Source organism: Nipponia nippon, unplaced genomic scaffold (assembly GCF_047370975.1).
Source record: "Nipponia nippon isolate SJK-2023a ecotype South Korea unplaced genomic scaffold, ASM4737097v1 scaffold_10, whole genome shotgun sequence".
NCBI lineage: Eukaryota > Metazoa > Chordata > Aves > Pelecaniformes > Threskiornithidae > Nipponia > Nipponia nippon.
The window spans coordinates 6,078,863-6,094,210 of record NW_028262291.1 but is presented as its reverse complement, the minus strand read 5'-3'; the positions used below and the strand labels follow the sequence as shown (position 1 = coordinate 6,094,210).

The 15,348-nt window shown below is 37.8% G+C and overlaps 1 long non-coding RNA gene across 1 annotated transcript in view; it reads right to left on the bottom strand.

The window, feature by feature from the left end:
• The window catches only part of LOC148057047 (uncharacterized), a 64,183-nt gene that overhangs the window by 9,462 nt on the left and 39,373 nt on the right, over positions 1–15,348 (bottom strand). The window contains exon 2 of the long non-coding RNA XR_015702051.1: positions 5,006–5,074. This is a non-coding gene — a long non-coding RNA (uncharacterized LOC148057047). The remainder of the gene's footprint in view (positions 1–5,005; positions 5,075–15,348) is intronic.

Genomic DNA, 15,348 nt, shown 5'->3' with positions numbered 1-15,348 from the left:
TCAGCTCTCAGGTGAAGCTTCCCTCTTCTGACACGACATCTTGCAGAATTCAAAAATGGTTTAAAAAAAAAAAAAAAATCTATTGACATAACTGAAGCATCACCCCATTATCCACGTGATCCAGAAGTTAGAAGCAAATTCCAAAGGTTCTGGACCTGTACTGGTATGAATGAAGCATTATTTCAATCCAATTTCAGTTAACTACTCTCATTCATGAAATTATGCCCATTCTTATATCTATGCAGAATCGGATACCAGTTTTCAAGGGTATTGTTTTGGGGTTTTTTTGTTTGTTTGTTTTTTTAAACAACACTTTCTTCAAACATATTCTTTGAGTACATATAACATTCCTTCTCTATTATCTGATGGTAAATGAAACAGCATCTCTACTGTTTGCATCCTTTTCAATAAAAGGCTTAAATTTTTCCTGCACAGTTCTTTACATTTGGCTGGAATATCACTTCTTCACTGAACAGAAGTTTCTGTGCCTGCAGATCTGAGCCTAGTCAGCAAATGTAGATATTCATAACTAGCCTGTTTCCCTATAATTTAGCTGGACAACAAGCAGTAATTTTCTAGCACCTGGGCTAAAAAAAAAAATTGTGTATATGTAGGCATATATATATACACACATACATACAATTCAAATGGAATAAGGTAAATAACTAAAAAAGTCTTGTTGGTTTTCTTTTTCTGCTACTGTATTACGTGATGCAGTGCATTACATAATCTTGTAACATCTTTCAGTACATGGTATAATTTTTTTTCTTCTTCTAAATGCATCACCAGGCACCAACTAGAGGATTATTACCAATCAAATCAGGTTTAAGTTCTGCTTGCTCTTTGAATGTCTTTCCCTGGTAAAAGACTGCATCATTGTCTGATTTGTCTGTCATGGCTTTATCCACAGCACATTTCCTCGGCACTGAGGATGGGATTTTCAGTGCCTGATCCCTCGACAAGCTTTTGACTTGAGCTGACTTTGTTTTATTTCCTCTTTCCTCCCCTCCCTACACCACCCTGCCCCTTCTCTTTGTTTTCCACCTAATAAACAGCAGTATAGAAGTGCTGCCCGTCAGGTAGTGCAGCATTATTTCTCCCTTTTCAGAAGGTTACAGAGAAGGAGAAGTGTGCTTGTGCAAGTCTCCTGTGGCCAAGAGGGTACATCATGCGAAAGAAATACAGAACTCTAGTCTAAAGCATCATAGATGTATGAGTGCAGGCTCCTGTGCTGGGAAAGACCCTCAGTTAATAATGTCATCTCATTTACAAGACAGCTGACAATAATGCAGCTTGCATCCTTATATTGATTCAGGATGTACATGCCATTCCCCCAAGCAACATACCAATGAATATTTATGCTTTTCTATTCGGAAAAAACCCTCATACTACTTATTTCAGAAGCCTGACTACTGTGAGCACTGAGGCAGTGCCACCCTGCAAGGGGATTTGTACCACCCTTGGGGAACCAGAGGATGCAGTCCTAGGTCATCCTAGGGCAGGGGCCGCTGTGGTACGCAGCCTAGATGCCGTTTCCAAACACTGACCCTCAGTCATCACAAGAGACCTACATATAAATTATTTCCAGGTTGCAAACCAAAAAAGAACAACAAAAACATTTCAAGACAGTCACTAATGTGTTACAGGGGAAGGGCAAGAAGAAATGCAGTGAGACAACCCCCTCCCCTCCAGAGAGATACCCCAGCCCTGCTAAGAGGGAACCACCAGCAGACAGCCCATGGGGGAACGCAGAAGACATTTCTGCTGGGATCAAAGCAGCTGAGAAGACCGTTCCAGGACACCGTGTGCTTCCTACTTGGGGTGACTACACGGCAGCCTCCCAAAGTGCTGCTCTGCCACTGGGATGGCTTGCTGCTCCTCCACGAGCATCCCTAGGGAGTGGGTGGAATTTTGAAAAACAAAGGAATTTTAATAAACAAGAGGCAATTTCCTAACAGGCAAAGCAGAAAGTCCTTCTGAGCAGAAGTGCAGTCTTCAAATTATTATGAAAACCCTCCACATATGGGGGGGGGGGGGGTGTCTCACTGTTCTCTTAATCCATATGAAATTATTAAAAATGTCTGAATTTTTTTATGCAAAGATCACTAGTTCTGTGCTGCACATTTAGACTCCGTCTTCTTTTTTCCTCATTTCCCTTGTGCTAAGTAATTAGGACATTTTTAGTTCCTATAATTTTAAAAAGTAGTTTTGCCTTGTAGAGGTTTCCCCACCCCCCAACTGTTACAACCATTTTGAAAAAAGGTCATTTTAAAAGCAGAATTCCAGAGTTGGCAGCATGAAGGAAAAAGCAGCTTACATTAGTTAGTCATGACAGCAAAAATTCTAAGACATGCTACTCAGAACGGAGAAACATAATCCAGATTTAGTCATTTAAATAAAAAGGATATTAACTGTTAGAGGTGCTAAGCAGGACAGCATCACTTCTGGTCTAAACTTGCTTGTAGTTTCCTAAATAAACTAAGCTGCCTTTCTCCACTGCTTGAATCCTGTCTCGTCTGCTCCTCACAGCAAAGTCACGTTGCATCTTCTCTGAGAAGTGTTTGTACAAGGATAATAAAAGCCCTCTGCTGAGACACGTCATGGCTTCCTAAGCTGTGTATTTCCATTAGCTGCTGTACTTCAGCTCAGCCAGAGAGATCTTTTAAAACTTTTTATATTTTGTCATCTTGAACAACAAAATAAAGAGCTGAGTGACCCAGATGCCTCTTCCCAACGAGATACAGTGTGGGCTGCTGTAACAGCTTCTGTAAGAGTAACTCCTTCACTCAAAGTCCTTGTTGTTTGGACACAAAACACAGGAAGCCTGGACTTGTCAGGAAAGCGTGAGATGTGGTAGGAATTGCATAGAATCCACGACAGCAAGTTAGACCTTTATGAATAGCCTGGAAACGTGAGATCTGTAAATAAATCTGCTTGGCCAGATAAGAGGAGGCTAGCATCAACCCTATTCCACAATGTCTTCTGCACCGCAAAGGTGAACTCCTGTTGCCCCATTTCATTGCTTTTGTTGCCTGAAATAGAAGAAACTAAAGTGCTCCTGAGGCTGCTCGCTGCCATCTGTCAATTTAAGAAAGAAAACACTAGGATGTGGTAAGACAGCAGCGTTAGGGCCATCGGGAAGCTCTGTGCATTGCACAAACCTATTTCTCTAATTGCAGTTAGTATCTTATATAGGTGTTTTTTAATTGTCTCACGGGTCACCTTTGTGAATGTAGCGAGGCTCAGTAGTGGCTTGAGCACACCCTTAACTAATAGAATAGCAGGGTTAGGGACTATTATTTTGACTTAATGAAAGCAATGAAAGGAATGTGCACAGCAGTATGGTAAATACAATAAACTCCCTTTTTAAACATGGTAGAAAAGTATTTGATGAAATTTCTCAAGTTACCTTATTGAGTCCCAACAGTAAGTTAATTTCTATTTTGGGAGTGTTTAGAGATGATATGAAGGAGAAAAGGGATATATTATGATGGGTACACTGCTCTTATGTTTTTCCCATTTCTAGACTTCATCTTGATTTTTATTTTTTTTCCTTAAATGTAACATCTGCAAAAGCCTTTGTTTACAGGCAACCCCACCGTATTTCAGCTTTGCTAGCACACATTGAGCTACTTAATTTTTTTTCTCAGGAGTGGACAATGAGTATCTACATCAACATCTATTTAAATATTTACTGTGGATCAAAGCATCATCAAGTAGGGATTTAAAGCCTCAAGTAGTTGCCTGATGATTAATTTAGACTCCTTGCATTTCTGATGAAGGACTCATTTTACTTAAGAAGGATTCTCTGAAGTTAAGTAGATGCAGACCTCCTCAGAGAAGATTTTACACATCTTTAACTATTTAATTAAAATAAGCAAATGGTTTCATTTACTATTTTTAAGAATTTATCTACTCCTTATTTTTACTTAGAGCAAATAAAGCTGTCAGATTGGTCCTTTGTGGTCTCAAGAACATCAGTAAATGAAGCTTCTCCTACATATTGTTAACATTACCCTGTTTTGGTTTTTTTTGTTGTTGTGGTGGGGTTTTTTTTTGTGTGCCATTAGGCATATTAATCCAGTTTTATCCTGCACAATCATTTAAAAAAAAAAAAAAAAAAAAAAAAAGAGAGAGAAAAAACATAAATCAAAGCTTCCCTGCTGTGGTAAGTTCCTGGTTTGGGTTTGTTCAGATTTTGTTTGGGGTTTGGGGTTTTTTTTTGTTGGGGTTGGTTTTTTTTTTGGTTGGTGTTTTTTGTTTTTTTTTTTTTTTGTTTGTTTTTTGTTTTTTAGTTTGCTGTTGTTTTTTAGTGTGCAATTTAAAATATTTTATCAGGAACACTAAGTCCAGAAAATTTTGCTTTTAAAAAGAGTTTGTTTTGCATTTCAACTGGTATAAGATGTTGATACTTGTGTTGCATTTCTTCAGTTAAGCAGAAACGTTGTGTTTTGTTTCAGACCAGTATTGCCAGTATTTTTTCTGTCTTATAAAAGGCATACTCTACAGAAGTAACCTGGCATGGATTTTTTTTCCTATGCATCATATTTCCTGGTGGGACCATGTCGCTCCTTTTGGCCAGTCAGGTCTATGACTGCATGCTAAGAGCCAGCCTCATGAGAGGACTGGGCACCCGAAATGCAACCTTGGTACGGCAGGAACAGGAACAAAGTCTGATGCATCATCAAAGGAGGTGCTGTCACCTATTCAAATCAGCTTCCAAGTTCAGCGACAACCTCCAGAATAGTACCTCCTAATGCAAAGGCTGCAAGTTTAGCCATATGACCAAAACCACACTTTATGTTTAGAAAACGTTATAGCTAAGAAAGCTTAAAATCTGCTCTACCTCATGCCTCCATGTCAGGATGCACTGCTGCAAAAACCAAACAGCAACAAAACTGAGATCATCTGGTGTCACGATGACTAAATCTACATCTACATTAGCAAATGGCACATGTAGCAGCTGACGCAGAGGTCCACAATGTCTACAATTTTAGGGACTTACCTCAGCTGGGCTCCAGCCTGGTACCTTCGACAAACAGTCTGTTTGTGGCTGGGGTGCCCAAGGTGTGGTCTGAAATACAAACCACAGCACAGCAATAAGGATAACTGTGAGATTCCCTTCAAAAGCATATACCTGGTCCAACCCAAACCACACGTAGAGTTTTCCACTGGATTTGCTTAAACGTCCTTCTACAGTCCAGTTGCTTCCAGCAAATTCACTGAATTATACTAGAGTCAGCCACAGGATCATTCCAGGACAGCTATTAAGCTGACACTGCCTTTTATTCCAGCAAAAGTTACAGATATAGGGAATGTCAAAACATTGCAGACTTTTTCTGATTAAGAGCAAAATTGTTACATGCTTTTCAGAACTACTGTTACTTTAAAATCTTTTTTTTTTTTCTCCTCAATACACAAAACCATTAAAAGACAGATTTAATAATTTCTTCCAGCTACCTAGACAACTGGAAAGGAATATACATTCTGGAAGGGAAAACAGACTGCCATTTTCTTTATCTATGTATATGACTACATCAGAAAAATAGAGAAATGATGGAAAAATGAAATGGAAGAATAAACAAGTTATTTTAGTCTAATGTTTGATTTTTTTAAAAGCAGTCATTAAAATTTCAACCCTATTTAAAATTTCCCACAATTACATTAAGAACAAGGCATTGCCATACTGGAATTAGTTGTATACCGTGGGTCTATGATCACAGACTTCTTATTGACAGTGAATTGCACTTCCAGTGAAGAAAACAAAACATATTTTAGTGATGAGGAAGAAAGGTCATACAATGTATTTTCATATTTCCATTCATATTTTCATTTTTTTCACTAGCACGTGGTTAGAGTTTGAAACTATTACAGCCAACCGCAAGTTTCCCATGGAAATCTTAGCTGGAATAGTCCGATTTACAAAAATTTTTTACAGAGGCAATACTGATACTGAGACGAAATAAGATGGTGGTTTTGCCACAGGAAAAGACCCAGTCTTTTCAAAAGCCGGTCTTGGGGGCAGGCTCACCCTTCCCCATGGCATTTGGCCATCTTGGGCTCCTGCTCACGGTCACCCCCAGCACTACCTCCTCACCACCTTGCTGCTCTCCCTTCTTTCACATTATCCTTGTCTCAGTATTGACCTGGCAGCTCTCTGAACTATCGCCACAGTTTTGCTGTGCAAACGAGCCCAACTCCATAAGACCCTTCCATCTTCTTTTGTCTAGCATGGATTTAACGCCCAAGGAAATTTCCTTGCATAAGATTTTTTTCCATCTACAAGACAGTTATTCTCAGTGGGATCTAACAGGTACCCAGGTATTTGTAAAATCAGAGTAGTTAAGTAACTACACACATAGCCACTGCACAAGGAACCCAGCTCTCCTTGTACTGAAAAAAATCTGGATTTTAAACTGCACTCTGGCTGGCATCCTGGGCTACAGGTTAAACACAAACCTGGTCTGTTTTCTTTTCTTTTCCTTTTTTCTCAATCCTGCCAATAAATTGAAGTATCATCTTTGTCAAATCAGTTTATTAGTAGCATGAAGGTAAAAATGCTTAGCTAGCTGTTGCAGAAATACCTGCTACAGACAAGCAGCACATTTTTATTCTTATTACGACTGCAGACTGTAACTCTATGCTGTGAGCAGGACGTGATGAATGCGAGACTATTGAAACCATGACTGGACAAATAATACGATGAGCCCAGAGAGAAGAAGAAACATCACCAAAAAAACCCACAAAGATTAAGTACTTAGACTGTAAAACAAGGTTTTATAAACAAGCATTGAATGAAAGAAAAGACCACTGAGCACAGATATTTAAACTTCAAACAGCTACTAGCACTCCTTTTTTTTCCCCCCATACTGTTATGGGGTTATTTCAGAAAAAACGGGGTATCTATTTTAAGAAATAAATTTTATTTACGATGTTTTGAAAGCTAAGAAGAAAAAAGTCTATTGATTTTAACAGCAGACAGAAACTCAACAACAAATCATGGTGAAGTGGCAAAGCTAATAAGAGGGCAAGCCATCACAGCAAAGTACAACAGAGGAATTTTCTCGAGTCCTTGAAGCAGCCCATTGCAACGAGGCTATGTGGCACAGTCAGCATCATTTAAGGATTTTTCCAGTCAAACTACTCGGCTAACACAGGTGAAAGAAAGCTTACCTTCCAGTCGGGTACCTCAAAAGCCACGAACTGAGCTTCTGTCTATGGATTTTTCTAAATCCAGTGATAAAACCTGATCCTAATTCTGATATATCTAACACAAAAATTCTACCTACTTTCAGGAGGTCAGGCCCCTGGAGCATAATGTCAGAAAATCACTTCCAGTTCTCTGGACACCCAACTTCCCCTTTGCAGAACTGAGAAAAGATTATGGCTGAGTTTCTGATGCCTGTGGATACCACATATCTTACTAGTTCCAAAATTTTGGGAAACATGTCTTAAGACATGCATTGTATTTGTCTTAAGAAACTGTAAATTCTGCAGAGTTTTCTAGCCGTCTTAACTTGTGAGCCCTTAAAAAAAAAAAAAAAAAATCACTTTTCATCAATAGGTGGCTAGATGGTTCACAGAGGAGAATGATCTTTGTTTTCAGGAAAGTGAAGGAGAGTATCGGTATGAAAAGAACTCAGTTCTCCTGAGTCCCAGCCCAGTATTTTTAAGTCATACAGGTTTTTCCCTTTGATCGCTGCTTTGTAGAACAAGTTAATACTTAAAAAAAGTAGCTAGGTGTGGTCATCTGTCGAAAAATAACTGCAAAGTATTATCTAGTACATTGAACAGTGTTGACTGGATTCCAACCTGTCTGATACCCACATATCTGTTTTCCATACAATGTGATAACATCCCTGCAGCTGCAAATAGTATTATAAAACATTCTCACAGACATTTGCTCAACAAAATAATTCATTTCAGCTCCAAGTCAAATCGATATTATGACTACCAGCAGGAGCTCAGGCACATACTCCTCTGCTTTTCTGGATCAGGACCATTTCAGCTACTCCTCTGGAGCATTTTATATCAAATTGTAATGCATATGCTTGGAAAAAGGACATCTTCACTAGGTGCAGAGGAATTTTCTCTGCATAAAAACCTCATTCTAAGACGACGTCAACAAACCAAGAATCGGTCAAATTATTATGCAAGTAATCTGGAAAAAAAAAAAACAACACACAAAAAAAACCCCAAACAATAAAAAAAATCCAAAAATATGAACTGCAAACAATTTGTGAACAGAAAGAAGATTACATATATAATATATGTACATATATATACATATATACACACTTGAACCTATTATTCACTACAAGTTATCACTCTATGCCTGCTGTAATTGCTTTATTTATAGAAAACAGCGAATGAGCTCTTCCTGCTGTCTGCTCTGCAGAGCCAGACTGGCTGAAGAAGAACAAGGCAGCCTCCTTTCTTTTTAACGTGATTACCAGAATTACCAATGCTTCAATCCTTAGCGTCATTGTTAATCCATAACACCAGAAGTCTGGGGACTGATTCTTAGATTCAGCCAAAGCTCACAGTTAAAACACAGTGTCATATTTTTATACTGTAATTCAATAGATTTTTGTCTGGGCATCAGTGAGGGAGAATAAATGTGAAACACTGAAGTGATGCTTTCCTTCAGAGACTCACTCTTCAGACAAGCTCTACATTCAGAGGGTTTTCATTTATCATAATGAAAAATGGCAGATCATTAACATGTCTCTAAAAACTCAAGGTGCACACTCCAGTAACGATGTGATGAATTAACGGGCCAGCTACTCACCCTATGATGGCTTCTTCGCTGCTCAGCCATCAAACCGAATGAAAAGCCCATTAAACTGGCTGGCTGCACATAGATCCTGCTCTGGGTAGTCTGAAGGGTACTTCAGTGATCCCAAAACCTGAACAGTCAGAAAGAAAAAGACCCCAAAACCAGAAACTGCTCTCATCTTCTCTACAGCAAATGGGCCAAGGAGCAGCACTCATATGGAAGGTCCATCCCCCAATTTATTTTTCAACCCATCTCGGGCAAAGCCAAGAATTTATCCCACTCAGTCTACTTCACCCCGAATTGCTTTTTTTTTTTTGGAAGCAATATACCACGGAAGGTATTTTGCAATTCCCTCATAAAATTTAATCAAACATGCAATGTCTTTTTTTGGGAAGCATAGTCAGAAATATTGTCCATTAAATTAATACAGGAGGAAACGTTTCAAATGCTGTTCTCAATCCCCAGAACTGTTCATTCATAATAAAAATCTATGCTGCTTTCAAGAGAAGTTTTAAGTAGTAAATTAGAAATAGAAGACTGAGTCTGGAAGCCTTGGGGAGGGCTAGGGGAGTATGGGAATACAATAAAAAAACCTTTTAAATTTGTTAAATTTCAGACCCATCAGACCGACGCATTACTTGAATGCTTGCCTGCAAATCAGCAGATTATTTTAAGTCACATTAGTCTGTAATGCTCCCATGTGTGCACTGATGTTTCAAATGCCGCAGAGATCCGTGAGCGAAGACAGCGACATTTTATTCCCAGTTCTGCTAGAGACGTCCTATGCAACACCACGCAGGATGCTTCACCTGCCTCTGCCTTGCTCTGCCCACCAGCTAAATGCTGCTCCTAATCATCCTTCAGCTCCCTGGGGAGCAACCCAGGGAATACGAACTGTTTGCAAAGTTGTCAGAGAAGCACAAATAAATACAGGTCTATGGTGCACAAATGGGTCTTTTACATTTCAGAGCAGACATTGGAGGTGGGTGGGGAGGCTGTTTTCTTCTGATGGATGAACATAAAAGATACAGAGAAAATTAAAGTGTATATTGAGTTCACGTCTTGCATGTCTGAGAGTGTTTACATAAGTGTAAATGTTTTTCTGAAGATGCCAACCCATTTAGACACATTTTTCAGATCCTGGTTATTTATAAACAGTAGCTCCCATATACTTATTGTCAAGACACAAATGCTAAATTTGAGAAAGCTGTTATAGGTATCCTGCAACATCTAGCTTGTCCCATTATCTCCAATTTATACAGCACTTTCATTTCAAAACTGCATAGCTGAATTATTTGCTATAAAGCATAGAGGATTTATTCAAGTTTGAAATGCTAGTTGTCTGGCTTGAGTACTTTCTTATTTGCTCCAATTACTGCAGATATTTAATTGTACCAGCCCGCAGAGGTACAAGTGTACCAAGCCTGGCACAGAGCCCATTGTCAATAGTTGGAGAAGCTTGGTCTTTGACTTCATGGGCCTCGCTCCAGAGCCAGCACAGCACGGGTGCATCCCTGCCTCCCCCCCACCCACTCCCCCGGGACAAGGGCTACAGCGAGACCCCAGGCTCCTTTGCATCTTCACTGCTGCAGGTTTGGGGTTTGATTTCCTTTCTCCTTCAGATTCTGCGCTTCATCCTGCTGCGGCGGCAGAGGCAGGGCAGCAATCCCAAATCCACTGTCGTCTTCTCTGCCTCTCTCAGCTTTTGCACAGGAGCACTGAGACCAACATTAGCAACTTCAAATGCAGAACACTTTGGCTTTCCTTCTGCAGAGAGGTTAACGCTGAGGAGCCGATTGCTGCTCTCAGGAGAGCCTCTCTGATGTCTTCAGCAGTGCCCTGTACAATCTTTGCATTAATTTCTCAGCAGTTCTCAATGTACTGTAAACGTAGCTGCACTTCAGTTTTTATTAGGCCAACGCAGCTGTTGCTCCGGTTCTTGTCTGCCTGCTTGTCACAAGGGAGAAAACTTTTTCAAGCCAAAGTGTTTGAAGATTAGAAAGTCTCAAGACAAGAAGAAATGGCTCTTTTGCTTGTGTTTTTCCACAGTTCTCAAAGCTTTTTTCTTTTTCTTTCTTTCTTTTTTTTAAACCAGACACAGAAATATCTCCATCTTCTTTAGTTGCCAGAGTAATATAGAACTCTGATCACTGTATATTTTGCATACACTCTATGTTCAATTTCTCCTCCGTATTTAGTTGAGTTTTTTTTTCCTCATTTTAAGCAGTGTGACTTCATTTATTAAGAACAAATATTTTCATCTAAAATAGAATACATATATTTAACTATTTAATGACCAAGGGACCAAAAGAAAATATGTAATATTACTTATCTTCCTCAGTGAAAATCTCTTAAATTTCTTCTTTCATCTCTGTACTATAAGTATTTGTCCATTATAAAGCTGGTGTTTTGTCTTTACAACTGGACTGGACATCATAAAGCAGTTTGGTATTGCTGCCTTGTTCCAGATAGTAATTTTTGTGTCTTTTTCATGCACAGTAAAAGGATAGCATTACCACACATCTGTTGCTACTTCCACCTCTTCTCCTGAATGCAGGTATTGGACTGAAAAATTTTATTTATGCTTGGTAATCTAGGTGGTATTCTTTCTTGTAGGGTAATTTCAAAGTTATTACATTCCGGGAAAGGTCTTATCTAGAAATAGAACAAGGACTCTTTCTGCATGAGCTTGTAGCTTTTCAACATTAACAACTCTAGCATCTTTCTTTCTATAACTAGTTTTACCTCATCATCATAAGTTACACTTAAAATAAGAATGCTGAGTGATAAAATAGAGGAACATTTGAGATGGAATATGGATATCATTCACAAAGGACGTCTGAATCACTGCGGTGTTTGGCAGCCACTTCTACAGTGGTTCTTCCAATAGCAGCTAGTTTGCCGATACTTGTTCAGAACTGAAAATTAAATAGAATAAAATATAATAGGTATAGCCCAAATAAGGCCCATTCTTATCAAAATGATTACTAATTTTTCAAAAGACCAGAACTCTCTTCTCTCCTACCATCCTGAACAACCATAGCTCCATCTGGGAGTAAACGTATTCTAAAAAACAAAAAAAAAAAAAAAAAAGAAAATTTCTATGCTATACCTATTCCTGATACTCTGTATAAAGTAATGAAGTAGCATATATAAATAGTAATTGGATATCTCCTCTGACAAAATAGCTGTGTACACTACAAGAGCTGCATACACCACAAGTCTGAACAGTCCTGTAAATACCGAATCTTCTGTTGGATAATTTGCTTTAACATGATTTACAAAAAGTCACCAGTATTAGTAAAGTTATTATGTGATTTTTGAATATTAATAAATATTTTTGGAACATTTTGCCAAAAACAGTGTTGACCTCAACTTATCCCTATTTATCAGAGTGCTCCAATTAATAAAAGGTTTGCAGTTTCTGGAATTCAGCTTTTCAAGAATGTCTAAACAGAATCATGTGTGCCTAATTAATATTTAAAATGTTAGCACAAATACAAACATATTACTTCATTTAGATAGTGCTGAGACAGAAATCTCGCCTCTAATCTTGAAATTATCTATTTGATTCTTAAAAATGCCCAGATGCTCACAATTTCTCACAGGAAAGCCTCTCTCTTATTCCTAAAATATGCTTTGAGGCAAAACAAATTGTGAACCTGCTCTGAACTATTTCTTTCATGAGGGTTTTGCTGCCAAGACCCTTTCTTTGGTGAACACCTTTGGTTTGCTCACAATTATTTTCTCTCCCAGTAATAGTAGAAAGTAGTAAGTGGGATGAAAAAGTTCAGTTATAAGCCAAGACAGCTCATCCCAGCTTCACTGTACAAGGGGACTAGTCCAGCTACCTTCGTTTGCTGTGGTCCCACTCACTTTATATTTGTTGTGCAAGTCTCAGAAGTTAAACCTCTTGAACCATTGTGTAAACAATTTTAATTAAAAAAAAAAGGAAACAATATTATTCATTCAATTATTTCTGCTGTAAGCTCTGTTCTTTTTCAGAAACAGGATAGGATTCCAGAAAGAGGAAAGTACATCTTGTACTTCGTCTGATTATAACAGCATATTTAATTGAATTTCAACCATTTCCAAATAGATAAAGCTGACCTTTATGCTCAGCACAGTGTGTTTCAAGAGAGACATGAATAAAAATTAGGTGACTATGAGGATTTCTCTTCAATAGCATTTTAAGAGAACATAACACTAATGCCAGTTTATCATAAACTTGGTTATTGTAATCCAATACGGTTCACCTAAAAGTTAAGTCTGTTTACTGAAACTTCCTCAAAATTACAAATTCACCTATTTACCATTGCTGATTTTCCCAAACATACGAAGTGTATAATATTTTTATGTAACTTACATTCCCGAAGTAATTTTATTAAGTTTTCAGCTTGATATATGATTACAAGCACACCTGCTCTCACTTTGTACTTTTGTATTTTGTAAAATTGTACTTTACTCCAATTTAATGACAGTACAGATATTATAAAGCATTAAATAGGTGAAAGGGTTTGTATTTTACTTTCTTAGCATAAGAGTGGCCCAGTAACCTATTTCAAATAGTGCCCACGACTACGCATAAGGAGAAAGTATATACAATAAATACTTCTTTTTATTTAAAACCCAATATTTTAAGGAAAAGCTGCTAGGTAGCACAGACTGATCCATTCTGTTTTCTTGAGAAAAAAAGCCCTATTTTTATTTGTCTTGCAATGATCCCATATCAGAGTGTCACACACTTCTTCAGAAACAGAATAATTTTGAAGCCTACGCAGTAAGACAGGTCAATCAGCAGCTTCTCTATTTTTAAAGAAAATATAATATTTCAGTTATATTGTTACTAATGTATAATGAAATTGATCACCAATTGATACCCTGAACCAACTTCTTGGGCTCCAAAAAGCACACATGGAGTGGAGCCCAACATCTCTGCTGCCAGAGCAATCTAACAGCTCTGAACAGCTACCTCTCAATCTTGCCTGCTGGATTTATCCAGCAGCAGGCTCTTTCACTAAAAAAAAAAAAAAAAAAAGAAGTGGGGGGGAGAAGAAGAGAGAGAGGATACTCCATAATACCTACAAACTGCAGAAGTGGATCTGCTTTTTGCAAGATGAATTTTCATCGGAGTTTCCCCAGGCTCTTAGCCAGCTATATCAGAAGAAGTAGTTTCACTGCTTACTGAAAGTTTGAAAGGCACCAGATCAATTTGCCTGTATGGTTTTTTGTCATTCAGCTATAATCCTCTGTCATTAAACGGGATAAAAATATCACCTGGAGCTGAAGAAAACATCAAAAAAGTCAAGTGGAAGGCCAGTTTTAATCAGTATTTCATTGTTTATCTTCAACCTTAGAATTTATTTAGTAAGATATTTAAAAGGAACTAGGCACATTATCAGATTTCAAAACATGAAGCATTTAAATGATTTTGAAAATTCTCATAAACTTCTTTCTGCAACTTCATATGCTTCTTTTTTCTTAAAAAAAAAACTCAGCTACTTTTGGCAAAAAGATTTTTCATCCTTTATGAAACAATTTCAGGAGCAGGCATAGAAAGTCATGATCTAATTCCACTCTTCTACTGGGCTGGGAGGATGCGATCAGCTCTGACTTGGGTGCCATTTAGATATATCACCTTAAGAGTGGGTCTGGGCCAATGCACCTTAATGGTTTGCAAGCATCACCAATATCAAGCATACGCAGACCAAACCAAACATTAGCATGTAGACACATGAACTAAACCAAAGGTGTCCAAATTTAGTTTTTATTACAAGTATACCATGCTCATTCTTATTTTTCTATACTCACTGCAGAAAAGATCCTTAAATAGAAAGCTAAAATCAAATTGCACCTATGCTTTATATTAAGAGATGTCTTCTGATAGGAATGCCCCATCCCTCCTGGCTAAAGAGACAGATGGTGAGACATTAGAACAAAGAGGTTTTGTTAGACAAAGCTGATTTTCTCCTTCTAAAATAAGTTTGGTTGACAAAATTATTCTGCTGAGTTAGTAACCTAAACGGGAAAACATTTTAGAGAAGAATATTATTTCAACTAATTAATATTAGTGTGGTTAAAGCCATAAATGAAGTTTGATTCTGAGCTAAGCTAATTCAGAATAGGGCATTCTAATTTACGTTTACATTCATTCATTCAGTTGAAACTTCATTGCTCTTATCCTGGAAGAAATAAGCTTTGAAGAAAATCACTTAGCTTCCAAGGGTTGTTTTAATCAGTAAAGAATACCCATTCAGCCTTAATTTCAGAGCTTTTCCAATTCAGAATTAGCGTTTATTGTAGAGATAAGTGTCTTAACGTGTTCATAAATCTAGTCTCTTACAACAATAATTTTTGCACTGTAATAAATGCTGACTGAAATTGTTATTATTACATTCATTAACAAACAATTGATAGATTAACAAAAAAACAAAAATGGAAAATGTCAAAGTATAACTGAATCAAGGCTATTCTGAAGAAGGTCCCTTGGAAATCTATTCTTGAAATAGTACTTTCATTATCTTTATGAATCCTATGGAAAAGGACAGAAATGCAGCAGTTGTTAGCCT